The sequence below is a fragment of the Pongo pygmaeus genome, chromosome 19 (assembly GCF_028885625.2).
Source record: "Pongo pygmaeus isolate AG05252 chromosome 19, NHGRI_mPonPyg2-v2.0_pri, whole genome shotgun sequence".
NCBI classification, from domain to species: domain Eukaryota; kingdom Metazoa; phylum Chordata; class Mammalia; order Primates; family Hominidae; genus Pongo; species Pongo pygmaeus.
Genome location: NC_072392.2, coordinates 2,001,565 through 2,023,811, shown reverse-complemented (window position 1 = coordinate 2,023,811; position 22,247 = coordinate 2,001,565). Strand labels below are relative to the sequence as shown.

The window sequence follows — 22,247 nt, the reverse complement described above, 5'->3', positions numbered from 1 at the left end:
CAAAAATTAGGCTGGGTGCAATGGCTCACCCTTGTAATCCCAGCACTATGGGAGGCCGAGGCAGGTGGATCATGAGATCAGGAGTTCTAGACCAGCCTGGCCAAGATGGTGAAACCCCATCTCTACTAAAAATGCAAAAATTAGCCCTGCACAGTGGCTGGCGTCTGTAATCCCAGCTACTAAGGAGGCTGAGGCAGGAGAATCGCTTGAACCTGGAGAGTGGAGGCTGCAGTGAGCCAAGATCGTGCCGTTGCACTCCAGCCTGGGCAACAGAGTGAGACTCCGTCTCAAAAAAAAAAAGTTAGCTGGGCACGGTGGCATATGCGTGTAATCCCTGCTACTCAAGAGGCTGAGGCACAAGAATTGCTTGAACCCAGGAGGTGGAGGTTATAGTGAGCCAAGATCACGCCACTGCACTCCAGCCTGGGTGACAGAGCGAGACTTTGTCTCAAAAAAGTCAAAATAAAACAAAACACATAATTTTGCTTTGCTTGCATATAGATGGAATCGTGCTAATCATACTATTTATATTCTTTTCTCCCTGGTTTATTTTGTTCCATATGTTTGCGAGTTCTGCCCATGTTCATATGTGTAGCTGTAGTTGATTCATTTTCATTGCGGTGATCTTACATTTTAGTCACATTAGTTTATCCATTCTTCCGTTGATGGGCATTTCAGTTGTTTTCTCTTTGGGACTATTATAAGCATTGAGTCTATTGATGGTTACTGCAGTTATTGGTATCTTGGGAGTTATATACATCATCCTGTATTTTAAAATGAATTTTATTGAAGTAAAGTTTACATACAATAAAACACACCCATTTTAAGCATGCACTTCAGTCAGTTTGACAAATGTACATGCCCAAGTAACTAATCATCACAATCAAGATAGAGAACATTTCCATCATCCCCAGAAGTTCTCTTTGTGCCCATCCCAGTTGAACTCCATCCCACCCCTTGCCCTAGGCGACTGCTTATCTGCTTTCTGTCACTGTATGTTAGGTTTGTCTTTTCTAGAGTTTCATGTAAATGGAATCCTAAGAGTGTGCACTCTTTGTGTCTGACTAATGTCTGACTTCTTTAGCTCAGCATAGTAATTTTTACATTTATTCATGTTGTTACATGTATCAGTATTTCATTCCCTTGCATTACTGAGGACTCTGGATATTCTGTAGTTTTGTTTATCCGGTTACCTGTTGATAAACATTTGGGTTGTTTCTAGTTTTTCACTGTTATGAATAAAGCTGCCATGAACATTTATATGCAAGTATTTTGTGGACATGTTTTCATTTCTCTTACGTAAGTACCTAGGAATGGATTTGCTGGATCATATGGCATGTGTATCTTTAACTTTGTAAGAAACTGCTAAACTGTTTTCTGTGGTGGTTGGACCATTTTATATTCCCTCCAGCAGTGAGAGTTCCACTTTCTTTATATCCTTGTCAGCATTTGGTATTGTCGTTTCTTTTTATTTTAGCTATTCTAGTGAATGTGTAGTGCTATTTCATTTTGGTTTGTGTTTCTCTAATAACTAAGGATGAGAGACTTTTCATGTGTTTATTTGCCATTTGTATATCTTCTTTGGTAAGTGTTTACATCTCTTGCCCACTTGCTTTTTTTTTTTTTTTTTTTTTTGAGATGGAGTCTCACTCCGCCGCCACCAGGCTGGAGTGCAGTGGCGTGATCTCGGCTCACTGCACTGCACCCTCCGCCTCCTGGATTTAAACAATTCTCGTGCCTCAGCCTCCCGAGAGTAGCTGGGACTATAGGTGCTCACCACCACGCCTGGCTAAGTTTTGTATTTTTAGTAGATACGGGGTTTCACCGTGTTGGCAAGGCAGGTCTCAAACTCCTGACCTCAGGTGATCCACCCGCCTCAGCCTCCCAAAGTGCTGGGATTACAGGTGTGAGTCCAGCCCCACTTGTTTTTTATTTTTATTTTTTGAGACAGAGTCTCGCACTGTCGCCTGGGCTGGAGTGCAGTGGCATGATCTTGGCTCACTGCAACCTCCACCTCCCGGGTTCATGCAATTCTCCTGCCTCAGTCTCCCAAGTAGCTGGGATTATAGGCACACACCACCACACCCGGCTAATTTTTTGTATATTTAGTAAGACAGGGTTTCACTACATTGGCCAGACTGGTCTCAAACTTCTGACCTCGTGATCCACCCACTTTGGCCTCCCAGAGTGCTGGGATTACAGGTGTAAGCCACTACGCCTGGCTTTTTTATTTTTTTTTTGAGACGGAGTTTCACTCTTGTTTCCTAGGCTGGAATGCAATGGCATGATCTTGGCTCACTGCAACCTCTGTCTCTCTAGTTCAAGCAGTTCTCCTGCCTCAGCCTCCCTAGTAGCTGGGATTACAGGCATGCACCACCACACCCAGCTAATTTTGTATTTTTAGTAGAAACAGGGTTTGTCCATGTTGGTCAGGCTGGTCTTGAACTCCCAACCTCAGGCGATCCGCCTGCCTCAGCCTCCCAAGTGCCCACTTGTTTTTTTTATCAAGTTGTTTGTCTTTATTATTACGTCTTAAGAGTTCTCTATATAACCTGGACATAAGCCCTTATCAGATTTATATTTTGCAGGAATTTTCTCCTGGTGCTTTCTCATTCTCCTGTGTCTTCTGTTTCTCTTTTTCTCCTGTCTTCTTTTGGATGGATTATTGTTTCCATTCCACCATTGTCATCGTGCTCCTACTTCTTACCCCCAGCACTAGTCTTCTTTTCTTTTAGGATTGCCCTAGGAATTAAAGCATGCATACTTAACCTTGCCAAAATCAAAAGTTAATCAGATTTCCATTCTCCTCCTAAACAATATAAGAACCACAGAAAAACTTAAAATTTTATTTATTAAATTTATTTTCCCAATTTGCATGCCATTGTTGTCATGTATATTCTTTTTTCCTTTTAAACCCTATAAAACAAGTTATTGTTATTTTTGGTTTGATTTATTTGGTTTTTTAATTATTATTTTGACAGTAAATATTTGTTCAAACGCACCTATATTTTTTGAGGCAGAGTCTCACTCTGTCACCCAGGCTGGAGTGCAGTGGTGCAGTGTTGGTTCACTGCAACCTCTGCCTCAGGGGTTCAAGCAGTTCTTGTGCCTCAGCCTCCTGAGTAGCTGGGATTACAAGGGCATGACCACACCCAGCTTTTGCTTTTTTTTTTTTTTTTGTATTTTTAGTAGAGATGGAGTTCACCTTGTTGGCCAGGTTGGTCTCGAACTCCTGACTTCAAGTGATCTCCCCACCTCAGCCTCCCAAAGTGCTGGGATTACAGGTGTGAGCCACTGCTCCTGGCCTAAACTCACCTACATATTTACTGTTACATTCACTTTTGCATTTCAGACCCTCTATCTGGGATCATTTTCTTTCTGCCTGAAGTATATTGTTTAGAATGTATTTAGTGAAGTTCTTTTGATGGCAAATATTCTTCTTTTTTTTATTTGTCTGAAAATGCTTTATTTTACCCTTATTCCAGTAATAGAATTCTAGCCTAACAGTTACTTTTGCTCAGTCCATTGAAGATAGGTTACTACTGTCTTTGGGCTTTCACTGTTGTGTGTTTTTTTTCTTTTAATTAAGTATTTATTGATCACTCTTGGGTGTTTCTCGGAGAGGGGGATATGGCAGGGTCATAGGATAATAGTGGAGGGAAGGTCAGCAGATAAACACATGAACAAAGGTCTCTGGTTTTCCTAGGCAGAGGTCCCTGCGGCCTTCTGCAGTGTTTGTGTCCCTGGGTACTTGAGATTAGGGAGTGGTGATGACTCTTAAAGAGCATGCTGCCTTCAAGCATCTGTTTAACAAAGCACATCTTGCACCGCCCTTAATCCATTTAACTCTGAGTTGACACAGCACATGTTTCAGAGAGCACGGGGCTAGGGGAAAGGCCATAGATCAACAGCATCCCAAGGCAGAAGAATTTCTCCTAGTCAGAACAAAATGGAGTCTCCTATGGCCACCTCTTTCTACACAGACACAGCAACAATCTGATCTCTCCTTCCTTTCCCCACACTTCCCCCCCTTCTCTTCAACAAAACCGCCATCGACCTCATGGCCCGCTCCCGATGGTCGCTGTCTCTTCGGAGCTGTTGGGTACACCTCCCAGACAGGGCGGCCGGGCAGAGGCGCTCCTCACTTCCCAGACGGGGCCGCCGGGCAGAGGCGCTCCTCACTTCCCAGACGGGGCGGCCAGGCAGAGACGCTCCTCACTTCCTCCCAGCCGGGGTGGCAGCCAGGCAGAGGCGCTCCTCACCTCCCAGGCGGGGCAGCCAGGCAGAGGTGCTCCTCACCTCCCAGACGGGGCGGCCAGGCAGAGGTGCTCCTCACCTCCCACACTGGGCGGCCGGGCAGAGGCGCTCCTCACCTCCCAGACAGAGTGGCCGGGCAGAGGCGCCCCTCACCTCCCAGACGGGGCGGCCGGGCAGAGGCGCTCCTCACCTCCCAGACGGGGCGGCCAGGCAGAGGCGCTCCTCACTTCCTCCCAGCCAGGGTGGCAGCCAGGCAGAGGCGCTCCTCACCTCCCAGACGGGGCGGCCGGGCAGAGGCGCTCCTCACCTCCCAGACGGGGTGGCCGGGCAGAGGCGCTCCTCACTTCCCAGACGGTGTGGCGGCTGGGCAGAGGCGCTCCTCACTTCCCAGACGGGGCAGCCAGGCAGAGGCGCTCCTCACCTCCCAGACAGGGCGGCCAGGCAGAGGCGCTCCTCACTTCCCAGATGGGGTGGCGGCCGGGCAGAGGCGTTCCTCACCTCCCAGACAGGGCGGCCGGGCAGAGGCGCTCCTCACCTCCCAGATGGGGTGGCCAGGCAGAGGCGCTCCTCACTTCCCATACGGGGTAGCGGCCGGGCAGAGGCGCTCCTCACTTCCCAGATGGGGCAGCCGGGCAGAGGCGCTCCTCACTTCCTCCCAGACGGGGTGGCGGCCAGGCAGAGGCGCTCCTCACCTCCCAGACAGGGCGGCCAGGCAGAGGTGCTCCTCATCTCCCAGACGGGGCAGCCGGGCAGAGGTGCTCCTCACTTCCTCCCAGACAGGGCGGCCGGGCAGAGGTGCTCCTCATCTCCCAGACGGGGCAGCCGGGCAGAGGTGCTCCTCACTTCCTCCCAGATGGGGTGGCGGCCGGGCAGAGGCACTCCTCACCTCCCAGACGGGGCGACCGGGCAGAGGCGCTCCTCACCTCCCAGATGGGGTGGCCAGGCAGAGGCGCTCCTCACTTCCCATATGGGGTGGCGACCGGGCAGAGGCGCTCCTCACTTCCCAGATGGGGCAGCCGGGCAGAGGCGCTCCTCACTTCCTCCCAGACGGGGTGGCGGCCAGGCAGAGGCGCTCCTCACCTCCCAGACGGGGCGGCCGGGCAGAGGCGCTCCTCACTTCCCAGACGGGGCGACCGGGCAGAGGCGCTCCTCACCTCCCAGACGGGGTGGCCAGGCAGAGGCGCTCCTCACTTCCCAGACGGGGCGGCCGGGCAGAGGCACTCCTCACCTCCCAGACGATGGGCGGCCGGGCAGAGGCGCTCCTCACTTCCTCCCAGACGGGGTGGCAGCCAGGCAGAGGCGCTCCTCACCTCCCAGACGGGGCGGCCGGGCAGAGGTGCTCCTCACTTCCTCCCAGACGGGGTGGCAGCCAGGCAGAGGCGCTCCTCACCTCCCAGACGGGGCGGCCGGGCAGAGGTGCTCCTCACTTCCTCCCAGACGGGGTGGCAGCCGGGCAGAGGCACTCCTCACCTCCCAGACGGGGCGGCCGGGCAGAGGCGCTCCTCACTTCCCAGATGTTGGGCGACTGGGCAGAGGCGCTCCTCACTTCCCAGATGGGGCAGCCAGGCAGAGGCGCTCCTCACATCCCAGACGATGGCCGGCCGGGCAGAGGCGCTCCTCACTTCCCTGATGGGGCGGCCAGGCAGAGGGGCTCCTCACCTCCCAGACGATGGGCGGCCGGGCAGAGGCGCTCCTCACTTCCCAGATGGGGCGGCCGGGCAGAGGCGCTCCTCACCTCCCAGACGATGGGCGGCCGGGCAGAGGCGCTCCTCACTTCCCAGATGGGGCGGCCGGGCAGAGGGGCTCCTCACATCCCAGACGATGGGCGGCCAGGCAGAAACGCTCCTCACTTCCTAGACAGGGTGGCGGCGGGGCAGAGGCTGTAATCTTAGCACTTTAAGAGGCCAAGGCAGGAGGCTGGTAGGTGGAGGTTGTAGCGAGCCGAGATCACGCCACTGCACTCCAGCCTGAGCACCATTGAGCATTGAGTGAGCGAGACTCTGTCTGCAATCCCAGCACCTCGGGAGGCCGAGGCAGGCAGATCACTCGAGGCCAGGAGCTGGAGACCAGCCCGGTCAACACGGCGAAACCCCGTCTCCACCAAAAACACGAAAACCATTCAGGCATGGCGGCGCGCGCCTGCAATCCCAGGCACCCGGCAGGCCAAGGCAGGAGAGTCACAGGAGCCCGAGGCAGGGAGGTTGCAGCGAGCCGAGATCACGGCAGCACAGTCCAGCTTCGGCAACAGAGGGAGACCGAAAAAAGAAGGAGAGGGAGACCGAAGAAAGGGGAGAGGGAGAGGGAGAGGAGAGGGAGAGGAGGGAGAGGAGGGAGAGGGAGAGGGAGAGGAGGGAGAGGGAGAGGGAGAGGAGGGAGAGGGAGAGGGAGAGGAGAGGGAGAGGGAGAGGAGGGAGAGGGAGAGGAGGGAGAGGGAGAGGAGGGAGAGGGAGACGAGGGAGAGGGAGAGGAGGGAGAGGGAGAGGAGAGGGAGAGGGAGAGGAGGGAGAGGGAGAGGAGGGAGAGGGAGAGGAGGGAGAGGGAGAGGAGGGAGAGGGAGAGGAGGGAGAGGGAGAGGAGGGAGAGGGAGAGGAGGGAGAGGGAGAGGAGGGAGAGGGAGAGGAGGGAGAGGGAGAGGAGGGAGAGGGAGACGGAGAGGAGAAGAGAGGGAGACGGAGAGGAGGGAGAGGGAGAGGAGGGAGAGGGAGAGGAGGGAGAGGGAGAGGAGGGAGAGGGAGAGGAGGGAGAGGGAGAGGGAGAGGAGGGAGAGGGAGAGGAGGGAGAGGGAGAGGGAGAGGAGGGAGAGGGAGAGGAGGGAGAGGGAGAGGAGGGAGAGGGAGAGGGAGAGGAGGGAGAGGGAGAGGAGGGAGAGGGAGAGGAGGGAGAGGGAGAGGAGGGAGAGGGAGAGGAGGGAGAGGGAGAGGGGGAGGGGGAGGGGGAGGGAGAGCCACTGTTGTTGATTAAAGTCAGCTATCTGTTTTGTTTCTCTTTTGAAAGCAGCCTGTCTTTTCTCTCTAGGTGCTTTCCAGGTCTTTTTAAAATCTTTGATGTTCCACAGTTTTGGTGATTGGTCTAGGTTTGGATTTTTAAAAATTATTCCTGCGAAGCATTTGTCAGGCTTCATGTAACCTATGAGGTTTGTTTGTTTGTTTGTTTGTTTTCCTGTCAGTTTTGGAAAACTCTTAGTGTTCTTTTTTCAAAGACTGCATCTCCCCATGCTTTCTCATCTCCTTCTGTGACCCTGATAAGACATACGTCAGACTTAGTTTTTGATGTCTTTTAAACCTTTCTTTGATTTTTCTGACTTCCTTCTTTTTGTGCTACATTCCAGATAATTTCCTTAACTATCTTTCAGTTCATTGAACCTTTCCATAGCTATATCTAACCTTCTATTAAATATGCCCCATTGACAATGTTTTTAATTTTAATAAATTTTTTATTTCCATATATTTTTAAAATCAAATCTGCTTTGACTTTCTTTATGGTTTCTTATTTCCCAAATATACTTGTGAGCTTGTCTTTTATTTCTCTAAAATATATTCAACATGGCATTTTAGAGACTCTGTAATCTGAAATGGTGTATTTGGGGTGTAGCCTTGTGGGACCCTAGCTTTATGATAAGGATCTTGGCTGTGTCCATGAAGCCTTGGAAAGCAAAGCTTGAGTTCATCAGGTAGCAAATGTTCTTAGGGTAAAGTCTGTTTGTAATGCCACACTTACCTATCTAGTTTCCCATCTTTACACAATCTCTGACCAAAGGATTTTCTTTTATTTTACTAGCTCACGAATGCTTTTCAAAAAGATTTTTAACATACTTTTTTTTTTTTTCCAGAATAATGAGCTGTTTCAGAGAATGGATCTAGGTGTCTAGTCTGCTGTACTACCAGAGGAAGCTGGGATTTCCTTGTTCCATCAGACTCACTCAGACTTTCTTTCTTTTCTTTTCTTTTTTTTTTTGCTCTGCCTGTGATGCCTGTGAGCAGTGAGACTGGGCACCTACATCCAGGGTGGCAAGGGCATGTAGTTTGCTCTTCCAAAGATTAGTTTCTTTTCCAGCTCCTGCCCATTTACAGCTCAGTCTTATGGCAAATGGTGTCATTGGGCTCACATTTTTTCATTTTTCCAAGAGGTGTCCAGTGTATAGAATATCACTTAGAGGACTAATTAGGTGGGGAAGAAAGTTCAAAGGAGTGGAGAGGAAAGGCTGCAGCTGAAGTGATAGGAGCCATTTATTGACAAAAAGCTGTAAGTTAGAGATTTGGAAAAGAGTACTCTGTTGTTTCAGCTACATCACATTATATATCTGGTGAACCTTGCTGGCCCATGAAATCCTTTCCATTAGTCAGGGTTCTCTGTGCTTTTGTTCTTGACTACTGCTGTTCTTAGTGCTATTCAGTTTGCTTATATGTCTCAGTTTCCTTTTCAGAAGGCAGATTGTCGTCTATTTAGGAATGCATTTACTGTAATTGTAGTGTTCTGGCTTGTTTAGTCCCCTCTTCAAATATAAGACTCATATCTTGAAGCTTATGTTCAGAAAATGCGCGTGTGATCCCTTTGCCCCAAGTGCCAACAGCAGATGTAGCAGTTGACACGCTGCAGGGAATTTCCAACTGCTGGTCAGGTTTCTGAAATCCGGACACGTGCTGTTCACACTTTGGCTTCTGAGGCAAGGATCAGTGGTTGAAAGAGGGGAGGAGCTGGCAGGGGACTGCAGGGAGAAAGATCTTATAATGCCTGCCCAGGGCTTTAGGCTGTGTCAGCTTTCTGCATCTCTTCTCCAGCTGGAGTTGGCAGGGTCGAATAAATCACTGCAGAGTGGTTATGAGCCGAACTCACCAGGGACTTCTTTGAGGCACACCTGTGACGTCATCCTGTTATCACTGTCTGTTCCACATAACCTCTTTTCACCTCTCCCCTGAGAGAGGGTGATGCCCAGAACTCATGTCAGGGCAATGAGCAGAGGAAAATGTTTCGTAAGTATTATTTTTGAGATGCCTGCTAGGGATACAGTTGTAGGCCATTGACACATTCTTCAATATTCCTCATTGGAAGAGAAAACCCATGTTTGCAAACATGGCCTGAATACCCCTTGTGGATAAAACTTCTTTTTAGAAAGTCTTGAAACTAAGTGGTCGCTTTTTATACCCCTTACCTCCCCTGTTCCCTCCCAAACACGTACACACACACACACACACACACACACACACACACACACACACACACACACACACACACACACACACACACACACACACACACACACACACACACACACACACACACACACACACACACACACACACACACACACACACACCATACACAGAGTCTGCTGTGTTCAAAATCCTTCACTGACTTCCGATTTCACTCAGTGTAAAAGCCACATTATTTACAAGGCCTTCATATATGGACCTCTTCTCCTGCCCCCACCCCCCCTCCCTGCATTGCCTCTCTCTGAGCTTATTCACGACTGTTCTCCCCATGACTTGGTTATTCTGCTTCAGCCACGCTACCCTTCTTGCAAGTCCTCTGCTAAGCTGGGGACTCTCCCACCTTTGGCCCTTTGCATTAGCTGTTTTCTCTGTTTGGAATGTTCTGCATCCAGCCATCTGCCTGGTGAATACCTCACCTCCTATAAGTCTTTGCTTAATGTTACCTCCGTGAGACCTACCCCAACCATCCTGTTTAACACTGCTGCATTCTACTCCAAACCTGCACTCTTTATCTTCCCATTCTATTGATTTATTTTCTAAATACTAGATAATTTACTTAATGTGTGTATGTTTATTATTTATTTTCCTCTACTATTTTGCAAGAATGTGAGCTCCCTGCTAATAGGGATCTTTGGTCTGTTTTAGCTACTGATATATTGTGAACATCTAAAACAGTACCTGACCTGTTGTAACTTCTCAGTAAACATGTGTTATATCAAGTTCAAGTCAAAGAATAATTTGAGGCCAGGTGCCGTGGCCGACGTCTGTAATCCCAGCTCTTTGGGAGGCCAGTGCAGGTGGATCACTTGAGCTCAGGAATTCAAGACCAGCCTGGCCAACATGGCGAAACCCTGTCTCTACTAAAAATACAAAAATTAGCCAGGCATGGTGGTGGGCACCTGTAATCCCAGCTACTTGGGAGGCTGAGGCAGGAGAATGGTGTGAACCCGGGAGGTGGAGCTTGCAGTGAGCTGAGATCGCCCCATTGCACTCCAGCCTGGGCAACATTGCAAGACTCCGTCTCAAAAAAAAAAAAAAGAATAATCTGTCAGCAGGTCAGCCTGGACAATGAAGATTGAATGCCAAGGGTAGGGGCATCTGTTAACTAGGTTATTGCTCATAATCTTACTGTCTTTCCTTGTTTTTTGTTAAGGTGACTTTCTTGAAAGCATAATTTCCAAATGCATATTTTACATCCTGGCATTAAAGTAAAATCCATTGAATGTGCTTTGGTATCTACTGTTGTGTTAATCCTTTCTCATACTGCCATAAAGACGTACCTGAGGCTGGGTAATTTATAAAGAAAATAAGTTTAATTGACTCATAGTTCCACAGGCTTTACAGGAAACATGGCTGGGGAGGCCTCAGGAGAATCACAATCATGGTGGAAGGGAAAGAGGAAGGAGGCACGTCTTCCATAGCTGGAGCAGGAGGAAGAGAGTGAAGGGGGAGGGGCTGCAGACTTTCAAACAACCAGAGACCCCGAGAGCTCCATCAGGAGACAGCACCAGGAGGATGGTGCTAAACCGTCAGAAACCACCCCATGATGCAGTCACCTCCCACCAGGCCCCACCTCCAGCACTGGAAATTACAATTCAACATGAGATTTGAGTGGAGACACAATCCAAACCATATCAGCTCTTAACCCTGGAGTAAATATCATTGGCGCTCTGGAAAGTAAATTTCTATAGAACAGCGTAAGTTCAGTCCTTTCTGATCTCTTGAATCTTTCATCTTTTACTCTCTGTCCTTTCTTCCTAAGTAGAAATACTTTTTTATTTCCCTACTCATATATCATATTTTTACACTTACCTTACTGGAGCAATTCTGTCCTATTTATGTGAACTAAATGATTTTTTTTAAAGAATTTAACATTTTGAGTTTCATTGAAAGTACTAAAAAAGATAAAGTAGAAACCAACTTCTGGCAGTGACATTCTTTCCTATACGATGTATAAATATTCAAGGAGTTTTTACACAGTTGAAAAGATACTGACTATACAGTGTTTGATTCTACTATTTTTACTTACAAGTATACAAAGCTATAAAATTCTTTGTAAACATTTGTAATTTACATACAAATAATAGTAATGGCAAAAAGTGCAATTGCTTTTGTACCAACCTAATATAAACTGAATCACGTTCTCATATGAATGTTTTTATTGTTATGTATATTCACTGTGTTGCCCAGGCTGGAGTACAGTGGCATGATCATAGCTCGCTGCAGCCTCGAACTCTTGGGCTCAAGTGATCCTCCTGTCTCAGCCTCCCAAGTAGCTGGGACTACAAGCGCATGCCACTACACTCAGCTAATTTTTTATTTTTTGTGGAGACAGGGTCTCACTGTGTTGCCCAAGCTAGTCTCAAACTCCTGGGCCCAAGTGATCCTCCTTCCTCGGCCTCCCAAAGTCTTGGGATTACAGGCATGAGCCACTGAGCTTGGCTTCACATGAATATGTTAACATTCATTTAATCATTACCCTCTTTTTGAACATTTTCTTGTCAGGTTTCTGGTATTATAAATAATGCTGTAATTAACATCTTTGTACATAAAATTTTTGTCTGCGTTTCATGTTATTTTATTAGAATAGGCCAAGCATGGTGGCTTATGCCTGTAATCATGCAGGCAGATCACTTGAGCCCAGGAGTTTGAGACCAGCCTGGGCAACATGGCAAAACCCCATCTCTACAAAAAATACAAAAATTAGCTGGGTGTGGTGGTACATGTCTGTAGTCCCAGCTACTGGGGAAAATGATACGGGAGAATGGCTTAAGCCCAGGGGTTGGAGGTTGCAGTGAGACGAGATCATGCCATTGCATTCCAGCCTAGGCAACACAGCCAGACCCTGTCTCAAATAAATAAATAAATACTATATTTTTAGAAATTCGGTTGTTGGGTGAAAGGGTTTTGGCATCTTAATACTTTTGATACATGATGCTAGATTATTTTTTCTTTCTTTTTTCTTTTTCTTTTCTTTGTTTCTGTTTTTGTTTTTGTTTTTGTTTTTGATAAAGGGTCTTGCTCTGTGTCACCTAGGCTGGAGTGCGGTGGTGTGGTCATAGTTCACTGCAGCCTCAAGCTTCTTCTTAGGCTCAAGCAATCCTCCCAACTCAGCCTCCCAGGTAGATGGGACTACAGGCACGTGCTACCACGCCCATCTGATTTTCAAATATTTCGCAGAGATGAGGCCTCACTATGTTGTCCAGGCTGGCCTCAAACTCCTGGGCTCAAGCAGTCCTCTCACCTTGGCCTCTCAAAGTGCGCTGGGGTTATAGGCATGAGCCACTGCACCCGACCTAGGTTATTTTTTGAAGAAGGTGTGCCAGCTTACACTTTTAGCAGTGTTTGAGAATGTCCAGCAACCACCTTCCTGTAGACATTAAGCATTTTATTTATCTGATCTTATTTTGTTTTTTATTTTTGAGGCAGAGTCTTGCTCTGTCGCCCAGGCTGGAGTGTGTTGGTGCGATCTCGGCTTACTGCAACCTCCACCTCCCGGGTTGAAGCTATTCTCCTGCCTCAGCCTTCGATGTAGCTGGGACTATAGGTGCCCACCACCACGTGTGGCTGATTTTTGTATTTTTAGCAGAGATGGGGCTTTGTCTTGTTGGCCAGGCTGGTCTCAAACTCCTGACCTCAGGGGATCCACCCACCTCCACCTCCCAAAGTGCTGGGATTACAGGCATGAGCCACCGTGCCTGGCCGCATTAAGCATTTTAAATTTTTTACAGTCTTTGGCACAATGTAGGCCTTCATGTATTTGTTGAATAAATGGCAGAATAAAACCTGTCCTTTTTAAAAATAGACTTTACATTTTAAAGCAGTTTTGTGTTCACAGCAAAATTGAACAGAATATACATAAAATTCCCATGTACCTCTTATCCCCCACAACATAAAAACTTCTCTGCTATCAATATCCCACACCAGAGTGGGACATTTGTGACAGTCAGTGAACCTGTATTGACACATCATCACCCAAAGTTCGTAGTTTACATTAGGGTTCACTCTTGGTGTTGTGCATTCTGTGGGTAACTAGCTTATTTTTATACATCACTCTGAGTGAGTAAGTTTGGAGTCGTCATGGACTACATTGTCAGGGTTAAACCTTTCACCTCACCTCATGTGATGACATGCCAGCACCTCAGGTGATGAGTAGCTCAAGCTTGGAAGGTTGGCATAGGTACGTAGGTGATCAGTCTTGTTGGTTTGCCATTACAGGGAGGAAAGAATGTGGTTTCCTTATTTGGTTATCTTTTTTTTTGAGACGGAGTCTCGCTCTGTCTCTCAGGCTGGAGTGCAATGGTGCGATCTAGGCTCACTGCAAGCTCCGCCTCCCGGGTTCACACCATTCTCCTGCCTCAGCCTTTGAGTAGCTGGGCTGCAGGTGCCCGCCACCATGTCCGGCTAATTTTTTGTATTTTTAGTAGAGACGGGGTTTCACCGTGTTAGCCAGGACGGTCTCGATCTCCTGGCCTCGTGATCTGCCCGCCTCAGCCACCCAAAGTGCTAGGATTACAGGTGTGAGCCACTGCGCCTGGCCTGTTTGGTTATCTTATTTTTTTGCTAACGAATGAATTGTCTGCACCCTAACAGAATGTTATGGGAGAAGCATATCATTCTATTGGAGTAAAAGCTCTTGGATTAAACTATCTATTGAGCTGAACAGCAAGAGAGTAGGCTGTCTGTGGGGCTCAGGGTGCCATACTCAGCCAGACATTTAAATACAGGCGTTACCCATAATCTCTGATGGTCCTTTTCATTGTTTTTTTGTTTGTTTGTTTGTTTTGTTTTTTTTTTTGAGACTGAGTCTCGCTCTGTCGCCCAAGCTGGAGTGCAGTGGCACAATCTCGGCTCACTGCAACCTCCGCCTCCCGGGTTCAAGCGATTCTCCTGTCTTGCCCTCCCGAGTAGCTGGGACTACAGGCGTGCACCACCACACCTGGCTGATTTTTTTTATTTTTAGTAGAGACGGGGTTTCACCGTGTTGGCCAGGATGGTCTCCGTCTCTTGACCTTGTTATCCGCCTGCCTTGGCCTCCCAAAGTGCTGAGATTACAGGCGTGAGCCACAGTGCCCGGCGGTCCTTTTCATTGTTTATTCTTTGGCTCTGGGAGCACTGTGGAAGGTGGCTGAGGGGAGCCAGTGCACTTGGCTATCTTGGGCTCTAGGTGATGTGCAGGAGGAGGGTAGAGGGTAATGAGATGTTTTTGAAATTTCTTTGCTTTAAAGAGTTCAGAGAGAAGTGTAAAGATGGAATAGAAAAATCCTGCCCAGTTTAGAGTTGGACCGTGACTTTTCTGTTTTCTGGTGGTTGGAAGTATGGGGTGGTCAGCTGCCAGAAATGTGATCTCTGCTTTTTCTGAAGACCGTGTGGCTTCATGGTTATGAACTTTGCAATTGATCACATTTTGGTAAAATAATACATATTATACATATATTAATTTTAATAGACTGATGGATATCCATCAAAACTTATCCATGATTCTCTAAGATGGTAGAATCAAACATGTTTTAAATTTTCTTTTTTCTCTATATTTTTGTAGTTTCCTGTAATTATCACAATACTTTAGCAATAAATGTATTTTTAAAAATTATGATAAGAAATATTTGAAATTAGATAAAACTAGGTTCTAATTCTGATTGTTTATTTGCTGTTATGCAAATTACTTAACCATTTCCAAACCTGTTTTTACATCCAGTACCTTGTGGATGGAAGACATTTAATAAATGTTTGTTGAATTGAACTTTCTTGGCATAGTATGTTCACCACTGATTGCCGGTATTTCTCCCCTTCCCATAAGGGAAGATTCTGTTTCTTATTTTGAACTTGAATTTCAAAAGAAGCAACTTAGGTTTTGAGGGTATACCAGTTATCTTGTTTTCTTTTGACATTACTGATTCTTCTAACTCTTCCTTCATTCCAGAACTAACAACCTGATAGATCAATTAGGGAATATTTAGCTCATTTTGAAAATGCAATTATTTTAGCTTCATAAAATGCATAAATCCCTCAACTAGAGTATGTCTCCATGGGGACAAGAGACTATATAATATTTTAGCAAATTCCTAACAATGTTCAAGGCTAACTCCAAAATTAGATGCTTATTCTCACAAAAAAGGGCCAGACATTTTGAAAAAGTTAGGTGCCTAATCAGTGATTGATTGATTGATTTTCTAAGGTCTGAGAATGTATAAAATGAGTTTAGGCAAATAAGAAATTAACAGATTGTTGATTTAAAAAAATTATGTCTTATAGGTAAGTAATTGTGCCTTGCAAAATGTTAATACCTTACAATTATATTTTTAAAAAATTCTGTAAGACTTCCATGATGATGAAGTCATCAGAATCCCTTTGAGATGGTAATGTTACAGTAGACTGCTTTGAGAAATCACGGTTTAAATCTTTAGCCTACTTTTTTACCCCTTTTCTTAGCCCCAAACTGTGGGGACCTCTCTCTCTCCCTCTGAAGACAATAGAAAGCCAAATCTGTAAAGAAATTCCTATTACCTCACTAATGCTCTTGACCCCATTCCTTGGATACCTTGGTTGGTCCCTTCCAAGGGAGATTGGGGTAGCTGCTTAACCATCGTGGTACCTGCCATCCGAGTTTCCGCTTTGCCCGAGATCCCTGAAGGCCAAAAATTTCTGCCTATTGGGAAGAGGCAGAAAAACCTCTGTGTGTGCGCTGTTTCTTTAAAAGTGTAGCGGAAGTGATGCTGCGGGGAACATCTGCACTCAGGGCTGAGGGAGAGCTCGAGATGCACTGCAGCTGGTGTAAGGCCCTGGCAGGCTGAGGCGCTGCTGTCTATAGGGGTTTACTTCTGTCTGCATTGAAACATGGCTTGGGAGGGGGTTGGTGGCCTGCTGCCAGCCTCGGTTAGCCTGCCCTTCTCTTTCCTCTTTCCTCCTCGCCACCCCCCACCCACCCTCACTCCCCTCCCTCATGCTTTAAAGTCGCATTTCCAGGCCAGACGTAGAATTAATCTCTGGGCACTTCACATTGCTGGCAGCTGAAAGCAGGATGTGGGATCTTTTTTTCTCTCTCTTTCTCTCTCTGCGTCTTGGCTGACTTTTTTACCTCTCGAAGAATTTGGAAGGCCGTGAGATCCCCCCCCCCACACAAGTACTGTGGAGTTTTTCAGCGCGCTGATCACCCTGCTGCGGCTTCACCCTAATAGACTTCATATGTTGATGCAGTTGACATCAGTATCAAACTATTTTACATGTGATCTGGTGTATTTCCTGAGGAAATCTGCAAGATATTTATTAAGAACTAATAAAATAAACCTCTCCATGAGTTTTTAGGTAGTTTTCAATTTTTCATGTCTGTCTCGTTTCCTCTTATCAATGAGTTGCTATTTTCTCTCTCTACTCTGACCATCGCAAAAGGAAACAAAAATAAATGTTTTAAACTGTTCCTGAAGGGACAGAGAGAGAATAGTTCTGCCATGATGTATCAGCCGGGACTGTATTTTTAGTGCAGCATTGTAGAAACTAAAAATATCCTGTTATAGTAGATCCTTTTTATAGGTCTGTGTGTGTGTGCGCGTGTTTATAATGTACGCACAAGTGCCTTTGTGCATCAGCAGCCACTCTTCACGTTACAGCTGGACTCCATTAGTTCTTGAAAATTAATGTAATCCTAGTTAAGAAAAAAATTAATTACTGTACCAGAGCTGTGTTTTATCCAAAGCTGGTGTTAGCTCCCTAGCTGGCAGCTTAGTTTGAGAGGCTCCAGGGCCCCGTGGAGTTGTGGCTTTGGTATCGCAGCATTGGCTGCTGTATTTTTCCTGTCGAGAGCATTCCTCAGTTCTTTAGGGCTAGACATGTGGCATGCAGAAAGTAACCACAGACCCCTCTGCCTCAGTGAAATATTATGTTCCAGTCTGGTCATCCCCCAAAATGGTGTCCCTCACAGGTTTCACTCACCTGCCATAGCAGGTTTTCTTATCAGGTTTCTTTCCAAGAGAGCTACTTCGACAGCGGTATCTCTGTTCATGTTCTTGAGAGGAGAAATAACATTTATCAAAGTCCAGGAGACACATGGAATTTAACCGGGAGGATTTTGCACGGACAATTAAGAATGACAGTCACATTTTGCCCTTACTTTTTGTTTAAGGATTTGACTAGTTTGTTTAATATACACCTTTTATTATAAATGAGTGTGTCAATGTTGACTGCCGGTTTCTAGTCAGACTTCTCAGCACCAGCCCTGGGTGAGGGGCTGACTGGCTCAGCATGTGAGTAATGTCTCCAGCTTTGTCATCAGTGTTCTGGGAAGAGATACAGGGCACAGCCGAGAAGCCGTTGCTGTCCACCTCGCCTTCACTTTGCAGCTCTTGTGCAACTGCCTGCTTTGTTGTTTGTTTTTCTTCTTCAGAAGACTGGATTGGGGTGGGGGAATAAGAGTGGGGTAGGTGGGAAGATTGCTGTTTCTTTGCTGGTCAGACTCTCCAGGCTCTCTGCGGAGAGTCCAGGCAGGATCTGTCTGACTTGGATTGCAATTCTCTTTTTCTGCTGAGCTGGGGCGTGGGCAGCCTAGGCCTGTGTAACTCGTGACAGGCCTCCCAAAGTGCCATGATGGCATGGATCCTCGTGGAGCCGTTGAGAACAAAAACAGGGTTAGTGACCTTTTGTTTCTTTTTGGGCATGGGTTCTGAGACTTATCTCTGGGCCTTATGTTCCTGCTAGTGACTCTAGGTCCCCCAGTCCTCTCCCCATCATCCCCTGGCTGACAAGGGGTTGAGCTCTCAGCTTCCTGTACTTGATCCCCAAACAGTGTAGTTCAGTAAAAGTAGTAATTAGGCCTTTTACAAATTTATTTTATTAGTGAAGAGAGTTGGTAGGTAATGGGCTGTAATTCTAACACAGCCAGTTTGGAGATTAATAAAAAATTTTAAAAGAGCAGTTTTTACCAGAGGCAGTGGGCTTGTTATTTCAAGTTCTCGGCTGAGCCGAAATCAGAGTGGCGTGGGACCCGTGGTAGACTTCGTTGCTGGGAGGATGCAAAGCCACGTTCCTTGTTGTTATAGTCTGTGCAGTGCCCATCCTTGAGGGTGTTTTACCCTGGCGTTGGAAAAAAGGAAACCTTGTTTTCCAAGAACTCTGCTCTCTCTCAGCTTGATAAGCATTTAAAAATAAAAGCTGCACAATTGAAATTGGCAGTGCATCCTCATTCTTTTGTCTCTCTGTTTATTTTTTTCCCTCATCCCTCAACATGTGTGCTACAGCCCATGGTTATTACACCCTCAAGAATGATGGCCTGGAACTCAGCAAACTCGCACCAACGTCTGCCCGCCCTGCATTCTGTTGTTTGAAGCTGGCTGCGGCATCAGGGCCTAGCACTGAGAGGCCGGGTGGATCAGCCTCCACAGCTCCATCTGTGGCACATTTCCCTTCTCCTCTGAAGCTGCTGCTTGGAATTTTGAGCTCCTCCAGAATCCTGATTGTCAGCTCAATCTTTCTTGTTAGTTTTTGTAGTTAACTTAATTGATTTGTTTACCTCTCCAGTGGAGGAGCTCAAAAAGAAAGTGCTTTGGCACTCAGCAGAGCAGTTCTGCCTCTTGAAAAGGTTCTTCTGAGGTAGAGTTTTATAATACTGACCCAAAGAAGAAAAAAGATCCTATGGTTTAGGCCAGGGTGACTGTAAGTCCTGGTTTGCCCAGGGATGGATGCTATTGATGAATTACTCATAGCACACCCCTTCACTCTCAGAAGTATCCCAGCTTAGGCGATAAATTTTAGCATCATGCTAGCTTAGATGAATTCAGCAAGAAATAACAGATAACCAACTCACTACAAGCTGTTAATTCTTTGTCTAGAAATGTAATGGCTTTGTGAGGCAGCGCGAAACCCTGCCCTGAGCATTGCAGATTCCACTGGAGTCATGCACCTGTGACCTCAGAAAGCGTTGCTGTGTTTCTGGCTCTGTGAGTGTGGACTGGCCTTCCCGCTTGAGTAGGTCCCGGTTAAGCCAATTTTGAAACACCGTGTCACTTATTTGAGCATTCCTGGTTATCACTGCCTAGTTGGTTGAGTCAGAACCTGGAGTTAGCTTGGTAGGGTGTGGTTTCAGGTTTGCAGACATCCCTGGTTGATGGCCTATGAAGGATTGGTGCCTGATGTAACTGAATAGGGTGTTACTTCAGGTTAGTAGTCCTTGTTTTCTCTTGACGGGTTGGACTGAACCTGGTATTACTGTTTCCCAAAGAATATTTTTGGTTTGAAAACTGAAGGTCAGCAGTTCGCAAGTGTCGAACGTAAAGCCAACTCTGTGGTTTGTCTTGTGCCACTGGGCCAGCAGCACTGCAGTCCTGATCGATTGATCTGCAGCAATATAAAACCACGAACAGCAACTGCCAGACAAAACTCCATCTCACCCCATTTCCCTGTCCAACCTGTCTCTCTGCCCAGATCCCCTTTCTTTTTCCTCCTTTGTCTGTCTCACTCTTGCTTATGTATTTCACTTTTTTGGGTCTATCTTTTTCCATCTCCCTGTCTCTTTCCATAACAGTTTTAATAATGTTTTAGTTAGTTCCAGCCTTTTCCCTGAATGGATCCCATTGGAAAATGGATTTGAAAGGAAACAGTTATACACTTCCCTTCCTTTGAAACTCTGTTGGCACCTTTTCCAGTGCAGTAAACCATACAACATGTATTTTCAAAGTTTCCAAACACAGACACGCTGGCGTTAAATTTATGAAAAAATATTCAGCTATATGGTAACTGTGACTTTCAGAGATGCTGATCAGATTTGAAATTGGTACTGACTTCTGGAGCCCCAGCAGGTTCTCAGATCTCTGCGGGAAATATAACCACACTGGCTCTTGGGGAGTCTGTGGTGCTTGGAGCCTTGGCTTTTGATTGGCAGGTTGGGCAGGAAGAGTTGGAGCGAGAGATGTGGGTGTGGGGACCCCCAGCCACACCCGGAGGGAAACAGGGAAAGTCAATGAGTCAGTGAAGAATATGGCGTAGTCGTGTTGGGCACAGTAACAGAATGTATATTCCTTCTCTGCGTAGAAGGTAAACTACTTTCTGTTTACTCCAGCCAAGACTGAAGGTCAAATAACGCCCCCTTTGTTGTTGTTGTTGTTTTTTGTGTTTTTTTTTTTAATTGGATGGAGTCTCACTCTGTCACCCAGGCTAGAGTGCAGTGGCACAATCTCGGCTCACTGCAAGCTCCGCCTCCCGGGTTCACGCCGTTCTCCTGCCTCAGCCTCCCGAGTAGCTGGGACTACAGGCGCCCACCACCACGCCCGGCTAATTTTTTGTATTTTTAGTAGAGACGGGGTTTCACCATGTTAGCCAGGATGGTCTCGATCTCCTGACCTCGTGATCTGCCCACCTTGGCCTCCCAAAGTGTTAGGATTACAGGCGTAAGCCACCGCGCCCGGCCCAAATAACACCTTTTTGTTATTTTCTTTAGGGTGCCAAGGCTAAGAAGAGTTACTTATTTTCCTTCAAGGCAGTGATGATGTTGCTATTGTTAAAAATGTTTACCTCCCAAAAAATGTTCTGAAGCAAAAATCTATATATGTATTAGAATTCGTCTATGTATTTTTTCTTATTTTTTATGATTGTTAACTTCTTTTTTTGTTTCACCTTTGAACTGTTGTCCAGTCTGAGACATCCTGTTATAGCATGTTCTATGTATCTTTTTTCTTTTTCTTTTTTTTTAAAATAAAATCCAGCTCCTGCAGGAAGTTCTGTATATTTGAAAGTCCATCGGTTTGACTGAGGTTGGAATTTGGTAGGCAAGCATGGTGATCCTTCTCAAGTACCCCGGCAGTTTGTTCAGGAGATCCTTGGGAATGCTCTTGAAAGAAGCCTTTCAGAAGGGGATTTCTTCCAGATTGCTCAAGCAGAAGCTAATCCATGTTTTGGCTTACCTAGGTTTAAAAGCTGAGCATCCTGCAGGTCATGTATCCCACTCAGTTAGGGTTTGTTAAGCACTCATTATGTGTCTTTCTTCTTAGCTCTTAGCTTGCTTTTTTTTTTTTTTAAGCTTTTGCCTTTGTTGGCTGCAGACAGCATTTCCAGAAATGCTGTATCTGTTTTCTCTCTGTTTGCTCATCCTCTCTGCCTGTTTCTTGGGTTTCCTCTTTCTCGTGCAGCATCCAATATATCAGCATTAACTAAAGATACTACCTTTGCCCTCCTCTTTCTCTTTCCCCATTGGTATGTTGTAAAATCTTGTCGTTTCGACTGTCATCTCTGTGCATTCTCCCCAAAATTTCTTTACTGCCCTGATCTTTTTCATGAACTTTGGCCCACATTTCTAACTTTTTGTTGTATATTTTCACCTGGAATCACAAGCTTATTCAAAATTGACTCATCCATAGCTGGTTTACAGTAATGCACACCAGTAGTCCTAGCTACTCAAGAGGCTGAGGAAAGAAGATCGCTTGAGCCCAGAAGTTTGAGGCCAAACTGGGCAACATAACAAGACCCCATCTCTTAAAAAAAAAAGAAAAGAAAAAGGTTCATCCTCTCCCTCACTTGTCAGGTTCCCCCCAGGAAGCAAACTCTTAAGATGGATATTTGCATGCAGGAAGCTGGATTGGGGCAGAGGGAGAAATTGAACGGTGTTGCAGCTATAACAAAGGGCTTACCCAGTCCTGCAAGGAGCTCTGGACCTAGGCTAACCCTTCGGAGTACTCCCAAATTGGGTCAAAGGGGCTGAATCTTTATACCCCCTCTCTCCCCCCACCAAGTAGTTGGATGTGGGTTACCTGGGAAGGTGCGGTGATTTGGGGAAAGTGCCTTTCTTTAGCTGAGAAC

At 46.6% G+C, this 22,247-nt stretch overlaps 1 protein-coding gene and 1 long non-coding RNA gene across 5 annotated transcripts in view; both read left to right on the top strand.

Moving 5' to 3' along the window:
- The window catches only part of SMG6 (SMG6 nonsense mediated mRNA decay factor), a 247,592-nt gene that overhangs the window by 74,084 nt on the left and 151,261 nt on the right, over window positions 1-22,247 (top strand). The window lies entirely within an intron of this gene.
- On the top strand, window positions 17,664-21,165 carry LOC134738653 (uncharacterized). Its single transcript, XR_010124569.1, has 2 exons — window positions 17,664-18,088; window positions 18,698-21,165. It is a non-coding gene; the product is annotated as an uncharacterized LOC134738653 (long non-coding RNA).